This window comes from Melospiza georgiana, chromosome 14, assembly GCF_028018845.1.
Source record: "Melospiza georgiana isolate bMelGeo1 chromosome 14, bMelGeo1.pri, whole genome shotgun sequence".
NCBI lineage: Eukaryota > Metazoa > Chordata > Aves > Passeriformes > Passerellidae > Melospiza > Melospiza georgiana.
In genome coordinates this window covers 9,017,458-9,040,684 of record NC_080443.1, presented here as the reverse complement: position 1 = coordinate 9,040,684, position 23,227 = coordinate 9,017,458, and the positions used below count along the sequence as shown (strand labels likewise).

Genomic DNA, 23,227 nt, shown 5'->3' with positions numbered 1-23,227 from the left:
CTTGGTTTTCCTGTTAATATTTGTCATTATGAGAGAAAAGGTAAAACACTGTTGGTTGTCAGAGAATCCATGTGCCTGCAGCTGCCTTTGACTCTTGTGGGACCTTCAGATGCTCAGCTCGTTTGCAGTGGCCCTCCACAAAACACAGGCTCATTTAAACTGTAAGTGCTCATGGTTTTCACTGTGGTTTTCACTCTTCTGGACTTTCTGCAGCTCATGGTGGGTGGCCACTTGTGCTGGTGCCTGGAGTTGCTGCTGCTGATGGCTGAACCACACTGCTGACTTCTCCACTGGCATTGCTTAGCAGAGATGGGGTTGTATCTGGGGTTTTTCTCACCTCCTTCAAGCTCCTTTCCAAAGGTGTCACCTCAGTCCTGCTGAAGGAAACACCAGCAGCTGAACCAAGAGTGTGGCTGGCCCTGGACCCACACCCAGCTGCTCCCTGGGCACTTGCTGCTGCCACCTTGCACTGCTTGGGGCTGAGGAATCCCAATCTTGTCTGTGGCTGTGTTAATGCCATCAGAGCCATCCTCCCAGAGCTGCTGGAGGTGAAATGAGTCCAGTTTCCCCCACAGGGAGTGAGTGTGGCTAAAACGCTGCATCTACCTCTGGCTCCTGTGCTTGTCATGTCCCAGTGCCATTCTCCTGCACAGAAACCCTGATCCATTGAATTGTCTGTGTAGGATTTTCAGCCTACTGCTACTGTAGCTTGTAGCAGCTTTGCCTGGCCCTACTGAGGAAATCCCAGGCCAGTCTTGCTGGGCCTGTTTCCAAAAGCAGCCTTTAAACCTGTGCACTGCAGGGCTCTCACAAGCGCCTGGGCGAGCAGCCTGGCCGTGCCGGAGCGCTGGCCGGTGACTGCAAGTGGGCAGATGTAGAAAATGAACAAGTGTAGAGGTTGACCTGTGCTGTCTTGAAGGAAGAATATTGTATCTTCTTTTCTAGCTTTTATTTTCTGCCGAGACAAGTATATTGAACAGCCATGTCAAGTGAGGATGTTAGGATGTGCAAAAGAGAAAAAAATAGGAATATGTCATTTAATAAATAAAGTTGGGTTGATGTCCCAGCATGGTGATGATGCAGGAACTCTGTGTGCCCAGGACACCACCTGACCATAGATCCCTTGGGGCTGATGTGCTAGACCTGCACCCTGCAACACTGCTCCCCTCCAGCGCTTGCAAGCCACCCCAAATAAGCACAATCCCCTGGTTTTTACTCCAAAGGCTCAGTGCTCATCTGCTGTAAGCTGCAGCTAATGACTCATGGTCCATGGAGAACTTTCCAGTTGCACTGTTAAACCCTTAGATATGCACTTAAATCTTATGTTAATAATAAAATGTGAAAATGTGCATATCCAGGTAAAGTCTTCATGGAGAATGGAAGCATAAGGCTCAAAAATATCTTGACTATATAAATATTTTGTTTATTAAAAGGATAATGTTATATATATAATTTACCAAGGAATTTCTAGCTGCCTGTTTTCCTGAGTGCCATGGTAATATCTTGGAATAATTACTAGGAAGACAAACAGACAGATTTAGGCTTTAATGTAATATAGCTTTTTGAAGCTGGATGTAGTTTGTTACTCCCCATGCTGTGCAATCATACTCAGCTGCCCATCATGCAGGGCTTCCTGGGGCACTGGGATCAGATGATGGTATGGCACTTTGAAGGTCTATCCATGGTATGGATACCCTTAAATAGTCTTACCTTAGGGTTTGCAGGAATCAGGAGTGGGAAATTGTAGAGAATGGTGGGTATAACTGTATGAGGAAAAAGAAGAACTAATGCTGTGGGATAAATGCATACCCAAATATTTTTAATTTTTGTTGCTTAAAAACAAGCTCACGCCCAGAAATGTTCAAAATGAGAGCCACCGTCCTTTCACATTTTTGGCCAACAAGGATGCAGGCTGCAGGATCCAGCAGCCCATGGAAAATAGAATCTAATTCAAAGACTGCATAAAACCGCAGCTGGCTATAAATCACAGAATTTAACCTCATATCCCAACTGTCCTAAATTTTCCAGGAGTGCATTATTTTTCAGTCTTACCGTTCTGAAGGTTACCAGAAATTAACGTGAAGCCCATTTATCCAATGTGGTCATTTCAGTTTCTGTGTGTGTGCTGCCTGAAACAACACATCGGTGACTGCTCTTACCTCTATAACCACAATTTACCAGCTGACATGAAAGTCATGGTGACCTGGAAAGTGATTTTATTTAATACTGAGTGTACCTGAGGACTAAGACTCATTCCCTGTTTTGGGGAGGACAAGCCAAGAGTGAAGCAGTGCCTCATGTGGGATGGGGCCCCAGGTGGAGGGATGGATGCTGAAGCAGTCGCCTTTGTCCTACTCTTCAGGCAGGCTGTTGTGACACAGAGACACTGCGTTCACTTGATGTAGAAATTACAGATCTGGTTTACACTTCTGCCACAGGAAGCATCTGATGCTTTTATTTGGGGTAGCCACTATGGCAAGTACTATTTTCTCCAGCTAATTTTAGTCATCAAGAAAACCTAATTCCTTGGGGTGGCTCCTGGTGCCGCAGCCTGAGAAAGCACAGCACCGTGTCGGTGATCTGCTTTCCACTGGGGCTGCTGCTCCACACTGCTCCAAAAGAACTGGGGCTGCTGTAATTAACATAGCAAAACCTTGCTTCTGGTGCCAGTTAATTCCTTATGTTTATATGGTGAAGAGTCATGAAGAATGGAACTAAAATATTCAACGATTGAAAAAGGGGGAAAAAAGGCAAAACCAAAAAAATGTTGCGGGGATGAAAGCAACTCCTGTGCATGGAGAAATAGGCTGAACTGGCAGGCCTGAGGTATGGGGCAGTGGCTGGGAAGGGCTTGGAGAGAGCAAGGTGTGCACTCTGGCTGTGGAGACCTCCCATCACCCATTTTCCTTGAAACAAATACAACCATGGCAAAAATCTTGCAGTTACGTTTGCATGAGCAAATCTGCTCACTGCAGTAGCAGCCCCAACAGTCTGACCCCCCAGTTAGTTAACTGGTGTCTAAATGAGCCCTGTGGGTGTAAAGAGCAGGGAGCAGGAAGGACTGGTGCTTTTCAAAACAGGTTGGTCTTAAAATGCACATTTCGCTATCCAGACAAAAGTGAACAATTTGCATATTTTACCTAGAATGTTGTGAGTACAGTGCAGCTCCTGCTGCTAGGCTTTTGCTGACTGCTGATATAAGGTTTCAGGCTGAATATTTCTGTATTTTCATTCTTCTCCACATGGAGCTGCACCTTTTCAGAATCACCCAGTAACAGCACTAATATTTTTATACTTGTATTTAATTCATCAGGACCATCAGGTCTCAAAACTGGACCTGAAAAAATTTTAATTGAAGGTTAGCTAATTGCTGTCAGAAGCAACATCTACTATTTGTGTTTGAGGATTATGAAGACTGGGACTCTGTGAAGCTCAAGCAGTAGAGGCAGCATGGCCCCAGTGTCACAGGAAGGTTATCAAGAGAGGAGTAATTGCAGATTACTCTTTGTGGGGATAAACCAAGGAGTCAGTTACACTTAAATATGAGTATGCTTAAGTTAATTTGATTTTCAAACTAGATAAAGCATGGTGATCATTAACCAAAGCACTCGAGCTCAGAAGAAATCTCTTTGTGGCCTGAGGAAGGCATACACTGAGACCATTTAAGCTCTAGCTTCCCCTGTCCATGGACAGCATCCTCCTCCAGAGCCAGCTGTGCTTTTGGGGAGACTGTGCCCCCCTTCCCTGGGGTCTTGGTTCCACCCTCATGGATGTGTTCTCATTCTCTTCAGCCCAAATGGGTCACGTTAGGGCAGATCAGCATGAGCCCATCTGCCTGCGAGCTGGTGCAGGGACCCCAGAGGGGAGCCTGGCAGCCATGTGGAGGGGGAGGGTGCTGGACATTGATGATGCCCTAATTCAGTTTCCAAACAGCGTTTTGCATTTAGGTTATGCTGACAGGGAGTACCCTGCAGCTAAGCAGGAAAAAATTCCCCAGATTTGCATGCTTGGGGTTTGCATCAGTTTCTCTTCAGCCGTGTATAAGCAGTGCAAGTGAAAGTGGGCTGCAGGTTCTGCAGGCAGGCAAAGCTCACACGATCTGCCAGGCCAGACATGTCACTGTAGGTGAGCCCAGGCATCATCCCCTGCCTCGTGGGCAGCTGGTACCCACAGCCTGGCTCTGTGCAAACAGTGCTTGTGGTGTGCTCCCCACTGATGGGTGCTTGGCTGCCTCGCTGCCAGGGCCAGCTTGTTTTTCCAGGAATGCTGCAGACAGCAGAGCTGCTCTTCTCCTAAGTGTATAACGCTATCTCCCCATGGAAGCGCTGGGATTCTGCTTCAGGAGTCTGCAATGCTCCTGAAGGGGCAGCGACCCACGGGTGCCAGAGGTGTGGGCAGTGGCAGCAGGCAGCTCAAGGATGTGGCACCTGCAGGAAGCAGAGACCTGCCAGGAGTTTAAATTGGATATCCCTGCCTGGAGCCCTGTGACACCGGGCACCGGGAGGTCTCTGCTGGAGTTAATCTCAGTCACATCTCCCTCCAGGGATGTGTTTGTAATGGGGTTGGAGGGTGCCAGCAATGCATGAGAGTGACAGACAAGCTGTTACATTGTTATATTTTGCTACCTATCATTTTAATGTCACTTCTAATGTATGAATTATACCCCCATTGTGTGTAATTATATTTCTCCTCCCAACCCTACTCAAGGAACAATGAAAAGATGGAGCTGTTAATATTAAAAACAGCACATCTCTCAAAAAAAAAGTTAGAGGTCACACCTTAATTCCTAGTGCAAGAGGATAGTTAATCAAAAGATGATGGGACTAGAATGAGTATGGGGACAAAAATATCCTGCACAATTTCTTGTGGAATTTAATTAGAAAGGAAGTATTAATAGCATCTGTATGTGCAACTCTATTTTGCCTTGTAATGTGAGTAGCCTTACCTGAAGCCAGACTGATGAAAAGCCCATTGAACTTCTTTTTCTTTCCTCTTCTTTTTTTTCTTCCTTTTATAAAGGAAAATAATGAGCCAAAATCAATAATAATAAATATAGTAATAATACTTAATAGTAATAAACCCCAGCAGGAATCAACTTTCTATGAGCTCCCTTTAGAATTTCTCTTTTAGGTCAAGAGATGATGCTAATCGATGAGGCATTTTGCAAAAGTTCGTGCTCTACTTGTCCCAGTAATGAACCTTCAACCTCTAATTCTCTTAGTAGCACGTAGTTCCTCAATGGGAAAGTCACTGTGGGAGCCTTCATGTTGAAAAGCCAATTATTTATGCTAACTGGGGGCTTGGTACTGTTTGCCTTTGGTCCCTGGTTGCTTGGGCAGGCCTGTTCCGGGGCCACCCCGACACCGCGGGATGAGCGCTGGCTGCGGATCAGAGCTTCCAGGCCGCTTTCTTCCCAAATGAGGGACTGTGCTCCCAGGGCAGGGACCTCATTCTGCCTTCAGATTCACAGAGTATGCCTGCTGGATGTCATGACTGCAGAAGGTTTTAGCAGAAATATAGATAGCTCATTATAACAAAGAAGTGGATTTCTTTCCCTTCCCACTCAAAACAGACTTGGGTTTTTAATACTCTTTTTCATTCATTTGCTCACAAAAATGAGAAAAAATTGAATTCAGTCAATGTCTTGTAACTTGATTTCAATTATGAGATCATAATGCAGACTCTGTTTTTTAATGAATTAAGAAATTAGGCTTTGTTAATTGAATTTAGCATGGCTTGTAAAATGCTTTGTTCAGATGAAAACTGCAACTAAAATGCGAAGCATTTTCTTTTGGTTATCTTGTTTGCTTTCCTTTTGTGGTTGCCACACAGGTGGGCTGGAGCTGGCTGGGGGCAGCGGGCAGAGCATGGCCTAGCTGTGCCTGGTGCTGGGGTGCAGGTTTGCAGCTCTGCTGGGATGTAATGGGAGATGTGGACCACAGGGAAGTGAGAGTGTGAGGAGGAAGCCAACACTAAATAGGATGGGTCATCCCTTGTGGTCATACATCTGTTCCCAGGTATGCTTCTATGAATGCTATATATGAGTCCATTCTTCAAGTGCCTCTGTCTTTTTTTTATTTTTTTTTTTCTTTTTAGCAATCCTGATGCTAAAGGAGATCAGGCAAATAAGCAAAATTAAATTTCATCCTTAGTCCCCAAGCACACTCTGTTGCTGGTGCCAGAAACCTGAGTGAAGCCTGAATGAAGCCCACTTGTGCCATTTCCTTTAGCTGGGGCCAGGAACTTTTCCAGTGGTTTCAAAACAACAGGAAGTGTGCTCAGGTGTCCCCTAGGACACCTTTGCACAACACAAAAGCTTTAAATTGTCCTTCTGCTTCTCCTAGTCATTGTTGTATTTTCGGAAATACTCCTTTTCTTAGGACAATGAATGACCTGCACAGCCCATCAGTAGTGTAAGAGCCTTTTTGTGGCAGCACCTCTCCCTCAAAGAGCACACACCAGACAGCCATGTGAGCAGGGCCTATCACAGCCACAAGGAGACAAGGTGCTTCTGGTCTCCTGTGTCTCACACTGGACTAAACAAAGACCATTGCCAACTAGATCACTTGGCAAAGCCAGTTCCTTGCCTGGCATGGGGCTGTTTGCTCACAGAGGTTTTATGGCATCACAGGTAGAAAAGAAGCCAAAGTCTTTGCTGAGCTGCACCATAAAGTGATGGTGTTTCAACAAGAGCCTCCTTAGTGCTGGTGTCAGGAGTGGAGATTCCCAGAGCAGCAGTAGTGGGATAAGCCCCTCCCAGCAGGGATGGCCAGAGTGGGGGGCACAGCAGGCTGCTCTATCAGCAGATGCCTGTTAGGAAGGGGGAGCACTTGGCTGCCTCAAAGCTTGGATTTCTACCTCCCTAGGCAAAAGAGCATGTTATGCAAGGGAGGTTTGCAATGACCTTTAAAGACAACCTCTGCAAAGCATTCAGGCACTCTGTTTTCCTGAAGATTCTTCAGCATGGGCTTCTAAGGAAAACTGAGATCTTATTTTATATATGACAAATGCAGGATGATCTCTCATCATATCTGGCAAAGATTTAAAAAGTGTATGTGAGAGCAAGTGTCATCCAGGTATGAATGTTTAAACACAGACCTTCTGGGATAATATGAGTCCCTGGGCTGAGGGCCTACACTTAGATCACTGACTCAGCTGAGTGATTTTTATCATTACATGGAGCCAGGCAACATGCTAAGGGCTGAGCACCTATGTGAATAGTAAATAATCCCACCATTTGCATTCCTCCAGCATGCCTGCTTTTCCACCCAATGGCCCTGACTACCTTTTGGAGGTGGTGGAAGTCGCTCCTTGGTTTATATCTCATCAGGGGGTACAAAACCAGTGAGTGCATCGATCTGAGATGCTGTGCTACAGGGCAAGCTGTGCCTGCCATGGGACCACTGTGCTCATACAGCTGCAGTAGGCTTGTCCAGCCAGCCAGGCACTGGAGAAGGGAATCACAGCTCACTGCAGTGAGAGTCCACTGCCAGCACTGCAGCAGAGAGGCATTTTTGTGACAAGGAACATATGTTCCCAAGAGATTGTGATAGTATGAGCCAGGATCTTCTCATGTTTTCTTGTGCTGCTGTGAGTGTCACCACAGAGGAGGTGGAAACCTGGATAGGAAACCTGGGCATTCTTCCTTTGCAAACCCCTTTATTTCTGGAAGGGAACCAGTCTCTGTGCAGGGCACAGGCATGTTCAGGCACTGGGGCCGCTGGCGACTGTCGAGGACTTCCAGCAACTCCTAGATCTCAGGCTCGTGCAGGCACTTGGGCTCCAATTATAGTGATATCTTGCTCTCAGTCCAATTAAAATTTCATAATCTCTCCCCCAGCTGGGGTGGACAGAGTGTACATCAGGTCAAGAAATATCTTCTAGCTACAGTACTTCTCTGGGAAGTTTTTGGCTCCATGAGGAATAGTACCTATACAGATCTGATGGAGAAGGGCTGTAAAACCGCAGAACTTGCAGCTTCCTTGCAGCCCTTTTTGCAAGCTATTTTATTCTACGTTTGGGGGCAGGAAAATTAGGCTTTGAAATATGAGTTGTAGATAAGGCTGTGAGGAAGCTTAGGATCACAGCCTTGGGTGAAAATAAAACTGTAATACATAAAGCATTAAAAAGGTGAAGTATAATGGCAGCCTCCAAAGACTTGTGAACAGCTGCAAGGCAGTCTGCCTTATTGCTGCGACTTTAACATGAATTATATGACACTAGGAAAGACCTGCTCCTGATCAGAGAAATGGCTACATGGCTGTTTGCTGCAATACACCGAGGGCTCTATTTTAATCAGAGGTAGCTGCCATTTGGCCACCTTTTTGTTAATGGTATTATTGATTATTCAGAGCTGCTCACAAGCCTCAAAGCACTTTACAGAATTAGGGGAAGCCTCTGGAGCAGAGTTGTTGTTTGTTAGTTTGTTTTTCTTCTGTGGAGCAGTTTCACTGCAGACCAAATCCCGAGCTCTGTAGTTAGCTCCATCTTAACTAGACCTTGCTTAGCCAAAATTTCCACTGGCTTTGGTGCTCACCCAGCAGAGGCAGTGAGTGGCTCAGACCCTGCCCAGTGCAAGTGGCTAGTGCAACCAGTGCCACAAAATGCTTGGAATATTGTCTAGTAATACCTAAGAATTAAATTTGTAAATAATATATGAATTAATTAATTTGGGTCTTGCAGATGCCCATCTTTGAGCTGAGTGTTAGTCACAATTTGGGAACTGCATGTTGTAGGCAGAGCCAGGTAGGATGTACTGCTGCAGCCCCACACGGAACAGGAGGTTTGAGGCATTCAGCCCAGGCATTACTGGTGTACTCAAGCATGTTTTGACTCACCAGCTTTAGTGAACAGAGATTCAACCCCAACAACTGCCCATGTCCCTCCCTAGAGCTTTGAATTGAGAACATGATGTGCTGAGAGATAATGTGCTCTCTGAACTTGTGCTGCAGATGCAGCTAGTGAGGGGCAAGGAGATGGGCAAGCATGACTTTTCATCAAGTAGGAAAAGTTTCAGAGCAGAAGTCATCACCTGCTGCGAGCAGCTTCGGGCCTGGCATGACAGCAGCAGTGCTGCTACCATCTGTTGGTGAACAGCAGAAAAGGAGCAACAATAAACCCTCCATAAATCACATCCCAGACACGCAGGTACATGTGGCACCACGTTGGCTGCCGTTCCTCAGCGAGCACAGGAGGGTGTGCTGTGCTGCACAGACCCCTTGGAAAGGCTGGGTCAGAAGCAGCCTTGGGGACAGTGATGGCTGTGCTGGCTCTGGTGAGCAGCAGGTGACACTCAGCTTGGGACACAGAGGGAGGCGGGCAGGGGAACGCAGGCAGAGCACTGCAGCAGGCTGGCAAGCAGCGGTGGCCTCCCACCTTGTTTTCCTCCAAAATCCCATCCCTGGTGGCTCTCCTTCAGGGGAGTGGCAGGGATGGCAATGTCAGGGGGACAGCACAGCTCCTGGGCTGCAGCTTTGCCAAGGCCACCCTGTGTGCTGTGAAGCACAGGCTCTGCAGGCACAGCAGGTGTTGAGGCCAGCGAGCCCTGCAGGCTGTCTTCTCTAGGGCACAGCAGCTGTGTGGAGCAGCCCTGGCACAGTGGGAATCTCCTGGTGAGTTAGTTCTGTATTCCCAGGCCCCTTTAGCAGAATGTCCTGGTGTGGGGGAGCCTGGCAGAGCTGCAAAGAGAGTGGGCTGAGTCACTGCGAACAATGGCTTTAAGAAAGTGATGGTATGTCTTAACATCCAAGAAATGCTTGTAGAGATCTGAACCTGCCCTTGAAGGTGCTGCTAGCCCCTGGCAGAAGGGTTATGGCTCCAGAGGTTTATTTTTTGTTTTAGAGGACACTCTATTTATCATTTAAAAGTGCTCTCTAAGATGGCAACCAGCCTTGACCACAGCTCATCTTCCCAGCTCCCTGTGGAGCAGGGCTCCCGCAGCTCCCACTGAGGTTCTCTGTAAATGTTGTAAAGCTCTTTTTGTATTTTTAATAACAAGGTGGACAATAACTCTATTTACAGGGAAATCTTCCTTTTGCAGGAGTATCATGTATACCGCTTTCTTATTTGTTGCTCTCTGTTTCTACAACCCTCTTGCAAATGGGTAATCCTTGTTCTGATTTTTTTCTAGCAGAGATGTTTTGTTTTCCTGTTGGCTGATGCTGTCTGTTCAGTCTGTGGAGGATTAACCTATGTGCTGTTGCTAGGTGGCCTTAAGCAAAGAAATAACGCAGATCACAGACTCCTGCATTCCTACAGTATTGTAACTCCCTTGTTCAGCAAGATTTTTCTTTCTCTGTCCCTCTTATGTTTTGTGTTCATGGTTGCAGAGGTATTCATTAGAAGATGCGCATATAATTTGAACAAAAATAATGGACCAGAGCTCTCTAAGATGTCAGGTTTATTTGATCTTAAAATATTTAGTAACACTCTTTGCCAGCTCTTTCCATGGCTTGTCTTCTGACAGTGGCTACACCTCCTCCTAATAGTATTTAGATTTTTCTCTTTCTCATGTGAAGTCTTGGGCTCCTGAGGAATACCCAGCTCATCATTACAGCCCACAGGCGCTGGGAGAAAGGGGTTCCAGTGGGGCTGGGGATCACACCCCCCTGCGACCCCCAGGTGTGTCAGGGTCTCATCGGGGTCAGAGCATGATGGGTCTGGGCATCCCATTTTGTACAAATAATACCTAGAGCAAGGAAGAGTTCAAGGAAGAGCTGCAAAAGTGATTGCAGGGCTGATAGAATCATCTGGGGAGGCAAGATTAGAATTTTGTAGCTCAGGAGTGCCTTACTGCCAGGCCGCTGTCTACCAATGCCTGTCATATTTTGCAGCACTTTAATGCTTTTGCTCAAAGGACCTTTGAAGTCTCTTATGACCCAAATACAGCCTAAATCATGGAGCATTCCCCAGAGAGACATAGCAGTTATTGGCTCGGTTTGCTCCTGGTGAAACTGAGGCAGAGTGATTCAGGAGCATTGTTTTCCTCATGGCATATGCTCAAATGTGCAGTTCTCAGAGGTAACTGCACTTCTCACTTCTTGTGGACGCAGAGCCAGAGGGGCACTGCCCCAAGGCCATAAAATACTCACCAAAAACCCAGCCACACTTCTGTTGACTTCAGAGCCTAACTTCTATCTCTGCTCCAGCTCCTGTCTCTGCCAGTATTGCTCTGGTCCTCTGTGCCCTGCCTTCACAGACATATTTTCTCCTCACAAAAATAGTGAGAAGGATTTGTGGAGTGGTTTCATAGTGAAACAGGACTCTGCAGCCTTCTTTTGTGTGTGCATATCTAACTTCTGACACCATTAGAGAGGCAGTGAAATCAAAGGTACCGTGTTTCTTCAGGTGGATGGTGGAAGAGAAGGGCCTGTGAGGGCAGATGGGTGCTCTTTGCTGTGTGTCCCTGGAGAGAGCACCTGGAGTTCTGGCTCTGCCTGGAGAGTGGTGTCTTCACCTCCAGAGATAGCCATCAGAATGACCCCATTGTATTTATCTTTTTTCCTAACCTGTTATTTATCCTGTTGTTGCACAAGTAATTCCTTCTACTGGCTGCTAATATCCTGGGATTTAACATTCTTTTTTGCTTTAACCCATCCTGCTATTTGAACTGCTCATAAGCAGCATTTATCAGCCTTCTTCAGATGCTGATTAGAGCTGAGCAAATACATCACCGTGAATATTTAATGACTTGGGGTTTAAATTTTTCACATCTTTTCTTGAGAGTTCATTTTATAGACATTTTCTGATATGCAGTTATTCTTAAATCATTTGGAATCTCCTGAAATTGCACACTGGACTCCTAAATGAATATTTCACACCGGTGCCACACAGAGCAGTTAACAAGTGGCTGTGCAAAGCCCACAGTGCTGCAGACAGGTCCAGCCAGCCCCATCCATGGCCCCATGCAGCTGTGCTCTGAGTCTGCATGCTCAGGTGTGCAAATGTAGGCAGCACTTGGCACACATATTTTCCACATCCAAAACATGTTTGCTGTCACTGTTTTGTCCATGAATGCTCAGGTCGTTTGACAGTAAGAAAAGGCAAGTACAGTACAGCCCCAGCAGAGTGGGCAAAACCCACTCCAAATTACAGAGATCTTTGTTTTGCATCACTATCAGTTGCCTGCCTCTGTTTCTGATTCCCAGCTAGGAGTGATGTGAGTGATGGGCCTGCCGAGTGCTTACCATGGATACGTTCCTCCTTCTCAGCCTCTTGTTTTTCAGGCTGGCTCATGTTGAATCTGGCAGTTTGCATTAATAAAATAGGTTGGTCTGAAATGCCCACAGACTTTTTTTCTCCTAACACAGCAGGGTGGGGTTTTTTTGTACATACAAAGGACTCTGATGTAAAAATACATATTTCTACAAAGCTCTTCTGTTCTTCCTCCTGTGGCTCTTTAGTTTGGCGGTCCCAGCCTGGCCCCAGTGCTCAGTGCTGAGGTGGCCATCTGCACCCTGAGAGCTCAGCACTGCAGCCAGGATGGGCTGATGGGGGTACAGCTGCACTGGGGGCCTCACACACTGCTGGAGCTCACTGCAGAGGGGAAGGATGGGCTGGAAGCAGGGCAGTGGCTGGACTGTAGGAGCAGTCTAGGCCACAGTTAGCTCTGACACTTGGCAAGCCTTGGTTCATTACCAAGTGTCACTGTGTTTCAGTGACCTGTTCTCATCCAGCTAGGCTGCCTTTATCCTCTGGTCATGGGGCAGGAAGCTGCTAAAAATACCCTGAAGAGGCAAACTTCGTTGTTGACACTGATATTAGTAGCTCCCAGGAACTGGAGGAGCTGCAGAGAGTGCCTGGCAGCACCCCCTGTCCCAGTGCCACCCTGACTGTGACAGGAGCCCGGTGGTGGTGCTGGACAAGGTGCACCTGAACATACAGACCTGCCCAGGCATGAGGACCCACAGGCAGGACCCATCTCAGTGCTGGTGCCATTGACCCCTGAAGGTACAAGCCGTCTTTTTCCTCCTGCCATGGCAGTGCCTGAGCCAGCAGCTGATGTGGTTTCCTCCAAGGGACTGGCTCCAGCCCCTGCATGCATGTGGCCACCCAGGACAATGAGGCAAGTGGCCTGGAAGGAGCACCAGCCCCCCACACCATGTCTCACCCTGTGGAGGACAAACCTCCCTCTCCAAATTGCTGGACAAGAAACAAAGCACTGTGTGTTGGGAACTATTTTAACTCCTGAGGAAATCAGGCCAGTTGTTGCTACCTTCTGAAATGACTCAGCCCTGCGGTAGCCTCCAGCTGAGAGCTCTGCCAGGTGCAGATGGCTGCAAATTCCAGAAGAGAAATTGTGATGGTTTTCTAAACTTTATATACAAACTTCTGTAAACTTTGTACATATAAGCAATTTTCTGCAGGTTGTCTTTCCCCCCCACTTTCCTTACATAGGAGAGGGCCCTGCTCCCTGTTTGCAGCTAAAATTAGGAAAGTGGTAAAAACCTGCCACTGTGGATGTGTAACTTTCAAAATATGAACGCTAAGGTTTTGAAAAGGCCTGAATTTACTTGCTGGGAATTTATTTCCACTGGAAGTGAAGAGAAGCTTGGCATTTAGATTCCCTAAATTCATTGGGAAACCCCAGCCTACATGCCTGTTAGATATGCCGGACGCCTCCGGAGCATTTCACAAACTAAAAGCAGAATCATTGATGTAATCAAAACTTCCTGAAGTTTTAGCTGGCCTGCGGTATCAGGACTGCTCAGCTGTTGGTTATTAATGATCACACAGAAAAGAGAAGGCTCATACAAATGTTATGTCTTATTGCTATTGATTGCTTGTAAGGGTATTACTGGTATTACTTGACCAGAGTATGGTGAAATTGATTAACTTTATTAATTATTTATTGCGTAGTAACTAGATATTTAATGTATCTGTACAGCTATTGTGTCTCCTCTGCATTTTGATTAACGTTTTCCTCATGCAGAAGAACAAACCCGTGCGGTAAAACATCCTTTGTGACATGAAATCCGGTGGCTGCGCAATGCCAGCCCCCGGCGAGGCCGGTTCCCTTCGGGAGCGGGACCCTGTGCGGAGCAGCCACGGCTGCACCGAGCGCCGGAGCCACCCCGGGGCCACGGCCCTTCAAAATCCGCCCGCGGCCGGGGAGCGATGCCGTTCCGCAGCCTCGGCCGAGGCAGTGAGGGGCGCAGTGAGCGGCGGGCAGCAGTGCCGGAGGGGGCACTCGCTGTGTGCCCCGGCTGGCAGCGCGGGGAGGCAGCAGTGCCCCGCTGCGGGGCTGGCGGCATTGCCGTGCGCGTCGCGGCCGCTCTGGGGGCCGAGCCCGGGGCACGCTGGCACGAACGGGAGCGGCCGCAAACCGGCGGCTTTGGGGGCGTTCGGAGAGGAGCCGTGCCCGGCGGGAGGGCCCGAGCCGCCCCTGCCGCCTCCTCCTCCTCCTCCTCCGCGCCCCCGCTCCGGCCCCCGCCTGGCCCCGCGGCTCCGCTCGCTTTCTCACAGCTCCCGCTGCTTCCCGTTCCTCCCCCGGCTCCCGTTGCTATGCCCCGCCGGGCCGGCCGCCGGCAGGAATTCGTGGCCTGTCCAGCTGCTCCCAGCGTGGCCCCGCGCCCCGGCTGTGCCGCCGGGAGCCCCTCCGAGCCGCTCGCCCGAGGCTGGGCACGGCCCCAGAGCTGCGGGCTCCCGCATGCTGCAGCGGGCTCCTTTCCCACGGCGCGGCCACCCGGAGCCGTGCTTTTTCTCTCGAGAAGACGTGTCAGGACCTGACAGTCTGTTGTGCCCCGAGTGGCGATGGCCCCCGGGAATGGCCATCACTTTGGGATCACATTCCCCCGGGATCTGCGGGCAGGAACACTCAGCCCTGCAGCCGCCACTGTGGCCGCCAGAGCCGGTCCCGCAGTGCCCACTGCGCCCGGCGGCTGCGATGTTCGAACTGCCCCGGTGCTCCGTGCCGAGCCGAGCCGAGCCGAGCCGTGCCCTTCCAGCTGGGCCCTCATGGCAGTGCCAACCTAGGAAATCCCCTGGTCGCCCAGACAGCAGTGGTGGCTGCCCAGAGATGTATGTAAGCTTCTGGAGCAGGAGTTTTTCATCTGCTGCCCTCGTGGATGGTTGTGCCCGCCTCTGGGAAATTCCACACACCGGGACCCTGGGCATTCGGTGCCTGATTGGAGGACACAACAATAGTATTGAGATACGTAGCAAGATAACCAAATAAACAGCAGGGCAAAATTTTAAAGTTGTTATTGTTATAAGTATTTTAAGAATTTGCACTGATGCATATTAAAATGGGCATTGGGATTTTAAAATACAACCATAAAAATAAATGTAAACAAATCCAGTTCTCTTTATACCCTATGGCCTCTCCTATTTTGCCCAGCTGGCTGTAAATCTTATGGCTGATAAGACTTATTCCTTTCTATCTACAAAAGGAGTCCTAATAAGAGAAAAATAAACACTGCCAATTGCAGGATTTAAACAGAACATCAATTTGCCTGATAACAGGGAAATATTCTCTGACCCTTCCAAAACCCTCTGGAGAGATGAAACTGAGAGAGAAGCCTGAAGAAACCTATGCACATTCTATAGAAACTACTTGACAAATCTTACTGAATTTAATAGAAAATGAGATCTTTTCCCTGGGTTTTTGGTATCATAATTCAATAGCAATGAGATAATTTTCTATTCAATAATTTCCTATTCAATAGTGAAGACATTACTTTCTTGTGAAGTTTTTTACAGGAACAAAAACTGCATGTTGTCACACTGCCACCTGCTCCCCACCCCAAGCGCATCCACGTTATCACACCAAATCAGAAGGGGGACCATAAATATCTTGGTATTAAGGAACAAACTTTCTTTAAAATGCCTCTTTCAAAACTGCCTGTGGGTCTGCCAGTGCAGCTGTGGGGTTTGCTAATCAATAGCACCATGCAGTACGTTGTGTCTTTTTGCGTAATTACAGAATGAAAGCAGGCACAGAAAAGAACCAAGTGGAAACTATTAATTTTGTAGAATGGGACTTGATTTGTGTTTCAGTTTTCTTTTCTTCAGTTCAGTGGGAAGGAGCTGGAAGAGGATGTGACAGCAGCAGTTCGGCTGCCTGTCCTCAAGCTGCTTGGTTTAATGTGAAGCCACTGTTTGGACTTTGCTTTTCTGGACCTATGAGCAGCTCTGAGGGTGGAGAGGCAGCATCTCCTGGGGCGGGGATGTCAGGCAGGGACAGGCTGAGCTGGGACATGTTGTACTGCAGTTGTGAGCACTGGTTTCGTACCACTGCTTGCCAAAGCGCCCTGTGATGGTTTTCATGGCAGAGACAATCTGGAGGGTGAGAAGGTTTTGGTGCAAAGCATCTTTACTTGGTGCACAGTTTTTAAAGACACAGCAGTAGTAGATAGCTGGGTAACGCTGTTAGGATTGGAAATGTGCTCAAGGACCATTGTATACATACTTACGAGGAAACAGAGGTGGGGAGAGATCGCTTCTCCCTGTTATTTTATTGCGAAAATACCAGTGGAGTGGAAACCTTTGGAAACATATGAGTTTTTAGACAAGCTGTGCCCACCCCTGTAAAATGCTTCCAAGAGTCCAGACCATGGCGACAGGTTGCTCTCTGACACCCGATAGGAGCCGGTCCAGATTGCTGGTTGTGCTTGTCAGCCTTTGATACCACATTTTGAGAGTTTCCATGGTGTGGGTGCCGCCAGGTCCAGTTCCTGGGGTGAGTTTGCCCCAAGGCCTCACAACACTTCCTAACCCCTGCTGGGACCGGGCTTAATGGCTGAGAAAATCCGCCATCCACCAGAGATGATCCCGGACTAATGTGAATGGGACTTTTTGACTGTAGGGTGGAAGGAAAAGTGATGTGCCCACTATTAGCTATTAATATTGCTAAACTTTTCTCTGGGTAGAGAAATCTTCTGTCTCTGGAGTGTAATTCTGAACATCTCATAAACATTACACAGATACATGGTACAGAAATTTATAATCATAAAAAGAAACAAGGATGCCTGAATGTATGGGGGACATGAATCACTCCTAATGCTGGAGGTCGATCCATAATACTTTAAACAAGTATTCAGAGTCCAAGTGCTAATTATCTGCTAATGGGGTATTTGTTCTCCTTCAGTTATGTAAAAGTACACGGCATTCAACTTAAAGAGTGCACTTAAAAGGCTTTGTACTGGTGGAGAAGGAACAGCTTTGAAGGCTGCTGCCGTGCTTTGCCCTGGAGCTCCTGGAGCCCCTTGCTGAGCTCCTGGTGCTGCCCTTGCTGTGCCTCTCCTCTCCTCCAGCTTTGTCATTCCAACTACTTTCGTTCCCCGTATCTCAGCATTATCCCAGTTAGCAATGCTGGCAAAGATGTGAATAAAATTATAAACCCTATATCGTGGCTTTTGCCACCGCTGCTGGCCAGAGAGCAGTGAAGATGCCTGTTGAGTACAAGGGGAGCTTCCACCCGAGTAACAAAGCCCGGTAAAGTGAATGAGCTCTTTGATCGCAACCCTGGGAAGAAAGGGTCTCAGTGGGCACAGTGAACTGCTCTCACGGGGAAAGAGATGCAGTGACCCATCCTCATTGCAGAAATGCCTTGTCGGAGCTTGCAGAGCTGAGCTGACATCAAGGAGAGGGTGAGGGACAGGGGCCGTGCTGGAGCCAGCAGCTGGAGAACCTGTAACATACCTCCACTGGCCAGCTCACCTTCCTACACCAGGGCTTCACCCACTTTTAACTAATTCAAGAGAATAATGTATTTAATGTATTTTTAATTCTTTATGTCCTTTGAGCAGCAGCACAGACCCACGGCCAACAGGAATGAAAAGAACACAGAATATGTGGCTCACAGAGAGAGACTTTTCTCTGAGCTGTGATAAAAATATGGAAACTTTATACTTTCTTATACTAAACATCATAAGTTAGTAAGTAACATTATCACTAAGTTTTCATTACAGAAATATTCAAAAGGCAGATGCAGAGCCTGGAATATCCTTTGTGCTAAAGGTGTTTTTGCCAGGAAATTCAGATCCTCTGCCTGACTCCCTCACCTAATTGGAACAGAGGCCAAAATGAATAAAAACTTTGCTTGGTCAACTATGGAATACCTGCTTGTATTTGTAGGGCATTGCATGGATCTGTGTCTTTAGCACTATTAGCAGTAATGACTTTTACTGTAACTATGGAGAGGGGTGAATATATGATTCATCTACAGATGGGTATTTTGTGATATTTGAGCTAAATTCAGCTCCAGTGTACAATAGTATTTTTAAAAAATTTTCACTAACTGCACCACTTACTCTATCTTGATTTCAGACTATTGTAACTTGTTTAACTAAAAAAAAAAAATTAAAAATGGATAGAAGTCAGAGCCATACACAAGTGGAAAAGAGTTTGAAATTGCTGTGCTTATTAGAGATGTATGAATACTAATATTGGTACACATGGTATGTGCACATGAAACAAGTTCCTAATCCTGTTCCTACCAAAATGTGTTTCACAGTGAAATTTCCCCTTCCATTTTCAATGCCCTTGATAACATCTCAATCCCTTTTCACTATAACTTCCCAAAGTTATACTCAGGTGTCCTGCCTGCAGACACCTCTCCTTTCTGTGCACATCCTCCCTCTGCTGCTCTGTAGCCCAAATATAAGGCTATGTCAGTCCTTGCTTAAATCTAGAATGTGGGATGCCAGTTATTTATTTATGTAAAGTGTTTGGAGGCTTTAACTCAAGAGCACCATAGAAACTGGGCTGGCATTGTAGTCGGGGCTTTTATTCAGGTTGTCTGATGAGCTGTGGATGCTGCCTGCCTTTGTGTGCTCCAGCCCTGTGTTTATCCTGACGTTGCCTTTGTGTTCCCTATTTGACATATTTTACTGTAAATAAAGAGAGACACTGTCTTGCAGCTGTATCCACTGTGACATTTGACTCTCTGCTGAATGATTGCATTGTGCTGTGTGCTTTGAAAACATTATCTCTTTTAAGGAATAATCTAGTCCTTTAATAGTTTCCTGCATGTGCCTGTATTCCTTTGCACATCCAGAGAGCTCAGGTGTTCGCTCACCTCTGTCAAACCTCAGCCACGGCAGCTCCTGCTGTGCTGAGGGCTCGTGAGGGTACGAGTGCCTTGGATACCAGGTCTTGGCACTGTTCAGTTCCCATTTTGCCTGGTCTTCTTAGCTGCACCTTCTGATCTGATTGTGCAGTATGGCTTTTTCTGGGACATGAGCCTTTTGCCACATTTTTTAGATATTATGCAGCATCTCTTAATTAGGTCTATTCATATAATATATTCTTTATTATAGGTTGACTCTTACTGGCTGCTATACAATTATGGTGATCTTCCCTCTGCTGCATGCTAATGGGTGATCACCCTCTCAGTCTTTTTATGTGTTGAAGATACTCCTCTTTTTGACTTTGCAAAGTTCAAATCCTTACTGAGGCTGGCTTTCTCAAAGTAGGCCTGATTCACTGGGTGCTTAACTCCCATAGTTATTGTTGAACATCCCTTTAATGAAAATTGTATTTTTGTCTTTACAGAACTGTGTCATTTTTATACAACTTGTAACTGCAAACTGATGCTGAAATACTTTCAAAATAATTTTCTATATTTAGAAATTTATAGGGGTTTGCTCTAAGTACTGAATGCAAATAAATCTATAACTGTAGAGAGGCTGGTAGTCCTGCCTGCATTTTCCAGAGAAAGCCCAATCAGTTTCCTATAGGGCTGCCAGGGTAGGACTATCTCAGATGTCACTATTGTTATGGATAGCATCTTCCTGAAAGTCGTCAAACTTTAAAAATGGTGTTCACTGGGCATGCACGTGGCAGAAGAGAGCAAAGCAAAATGAAATTTACATCTTGAGTTAGCTGGCGTGAAAAGCAAGTGTATGGCTCCCCAGAAAAGGAGCACATTGAAACCAGCCCTGGTGTCTTTGAGGAGCAGCGTGGCAGTGAGTGCAGGGCAGGGACCACCACGTCCCCCCAGATCAGGGCTCGGTGCCTCCCTGGCAGCCTCATGGGCTCGGATGGCCGATCTGATGGAGGAGGTGGCGGATGCCTCCACCAGCAAATCCTGTTTTCAGACAAGCCATGCTGAGCTCGGGAGGCTCCTCTGCATCTCAGGACTAGTTCCCTCTCACCAGCAGCTGCCTCGTGTATAGTATAGGATCTGTGTCATGCATAATATAGAACAATGACATTCCCAAAAGGGGTTACAAGCAGAGAATCCGGCATCCAAATTGTCCCAGCGACCTGATGAGACGTGGACGTCATTCGGAGCTGCGGGAGGGCTCTTGGTTCTCTCCTGGAGAGAGCAGCTCTGCACTCTGGCAGTCTCAGCTTTGTGCTTTTATTAAAATTCCCCAGAATAAAAGGAAAAAGCATCTGTGAGGGAACAAGATTGATAAGAGATTCAAAATATATTTTTATTGCATTCTTAAATTACCATAATTAAATTAAATTATTAAATGTATTTTTATTAAATTAGCACACAGGCTGGTGTCACTTGCCTTAAATATTTTAATAAAGCCTGTGAAGTCTTCCCTTGTTATTAGTGCTCTTGGAATGTATCTATTTTAATGACAATATGAGTTTAAGTTCTGGTGTTGGGAAGAGACCCTGGATGGGTGAACTCTCCATTTCTCTGGGGGGCCCAGCAGGGTTATGGGGGTTTCTTTGCTCAAGAGGGGCTGTGGGACCACATAAACTCCATGTACATATATCTGGAGGAGATGCACAAATGATGTGTTGTGACAATAGAGCAGCAAAGCATTTAGGCACATGTTGGAAAACTCTGTGGAGCAGAGATGTACTTACAGAGCAGGGCCTGGAGGAAATCTGTGTATTGCTGGGTTTGAAGATAATAGAGAGGGATGAATTAATAATTATATATGTGTGTGCTACATTTAAAGACAGATAATTTTTTTCTGTCAAATCTACCTTCCTGCTTTCTTTATCACTGGCTATAAACTGGGTATTTCTCAACAGATGCCACCATGGAAGGCACTGGTTTTAAGGGTGTTTGAAGCTGCTGTTTTTAGCAACAACCATAGGACTGAACTTGAACTACTTTCATGGGAGGGGCTGGGGATGCTCAGACCAGGGCTCCTCACCTTGCTCTGAACTGGGTAGGGCCTTGCAAATAACCTTCTCACTGGCTCTCTGGCAACAGAAAAGGTAATAAAAAATTAAAATGAAAATTTATAGATTTCCTGATGAATTTAAAAAATGGAGAAAAGTTGTTTCATTTTAATTGTGTGATTTGAAGTTGTTTTAAAAAATGTAGAAAATGTGGGAATAGAGGGCTGGATGGCAAAGAGGCTTGGGGTGGCAATGGGGCTTGGGAATTACTTGCCAAGTGGAATGTGTAAAACTAAGATTGAAATCCCCTCTTTGCTTGATTGCATGGGGATTTGAATTTGGGTCTCTGAACTCCTCTGAGAGTGCCCAACCGCCAGCACATTCTGGGATGAGAATCTGTCCTGCTGAAGCTGTTCTGCTTTGTAAGAATAATTAAATATTCATTGGGCCAGTGAGAGAACAGAAACAAGTTGATAGCCTGGGGATTAAGCCTCTCCAATAAGACAAGGATACAGAAGTAATTCAGTTCCTGATCCAACTCTGATGCTGAATGGATATGAATCTAGGGTCACGCTGACCAAATTTACCAGGATTCTCTGTTTTTAACCATACACATATCCCAGCATTTTTTCCTCCTTGTCAACTTTCCTTATTTCTTTACAGAAACTGCTCCCACATTGCTTTTTGTAGTGGTGAGTCTGTGTCAACTAGAGTTATCCCGATTTTTATTGGAATCAGAATTGGGGCCATGGGCTCTTTAGCAATCCATCCTTGTTCCAGGATGCTTTTTTGAACCCCCAATTTGCTACTTAGTGCAGTGGGGTGGAGGAAGTATACCTTGATTATAGGGACATTACAGGAAACATTTTTTACTGTATGTCCAGTCTGTGGTGGTGGCAATCTGGAATCACACAGTAGGAGGGAACTGTAAACCTTTAATGTGACATTAATAAACCCAATAGTTTCTGTCAAACCTTAAGAAAACAGAAAATCAGCACTAAACATCTGGTCAAATGTGCTGCTGCACTAAGGAAAATTTTTACAGTTCTATACTGAACTCACCTGATTAAATGACAAACTCATTCCTGAGTTGCTTGGGTTTCTTTTGGTGTGGGCAAAAAGAAAAAAAGGAAGATATTTTCCAGATGGAGCTCACTAGCAAGAAAGCAGCGCCTATACCCAGCCCCCTGCAGCCCCGTTTGGTGCAAGCCCGCAGGCTGGGCAGAGCGCTGCGTCCTCTGCACTGCCCTGGGGCCTGGCTTCAGCACCTTCCTCTGACACGGCTACTTGCACAGGATCTTGGCAAAAACCCATTCCTGTCATTCAGGACACCTTCCCTTTTGATGTCCAGATACACGGCTGGACTCTCGTCATGGGCTGAGGATGCTTGGAAACAATTCCGAACTCGCTGCTTGGGGCACAGTGAATGAACTGCTGGATGCACCTCGTTCTTACACAGCAGTAAAGGCTCCGTGAAACGAACAAACCCTGTCTAAGCGGGAGAGGAAATTGATGGAGTGTTTATTTTGAGTAATTTCATTCATAACTTGGCACCAAGTGCTCCGTGAGATGACAAGTTCAGATTTTTCTAGAAGCTGCCTTCCCAGTGGGCAACTCCAGTCCTGCTAAATTTAACACCTCAGGAGAGGCAGAGTAAAGTAACTCTCCCTCCCAGCTCTGCACAAACAGGCAGCGGAGGGGTGTGTGTGTGTGTGTACGTGTGTGTGTTAGTTAAAAGCCGCCCGCGACTTTCCCCGCGGCCTCTGCGCCCTTGGCGCTCGGGGGGGATTTCAGTGCCCCCGCCCCGGTGCAGATCAAAGGCGGCGCGGCCGGGCCGGGCCCGTGTGCGGGGGCTGCGCTCTCCGGGCCGGGCCGCGGGCTCAGCGCCGGCCGAGCCGAGCCGGGCCGGGCCGGGCCGGACCCGACGGGGCGGAGGGAGAGGGGGGGCGGCGGCTCCGCGCGGCCGCGAGTCCGGTCCGCGGCGGCGGTCCGCGTTTTGCGGGCGGCCGCTGTATTTCCCGGGCCGTCCATGGCTCGGTGCTGTTGGCTCTCTCTCCGTCTGATCGGCGCAGGCTGCGCGGGGCTCCCTACGGGATCAGAGCGCTCCCCCGCCGGGACTCCACTCCTCACATCCTCCTGCTGGGACTCAGCTACATTTCCAGCCAAGCCTGGCTTTATTATGTGTGTCTGC

General features: G+C 47.2%; 1 protein-coding gene across 4 annotated transcripts in view; it reads left to right on the top strand.

The window, feature by feature from the left end:
- Nucleotides 1-23,227, top strand: part of ZNF423 (zinc finger protein 423) — a 282,454-nt gene that overhangs the window by 32,095 nt on the left and 227,132 nt on the right. The gene's annotated exons all lie outside the window — the stretch shown is intronic.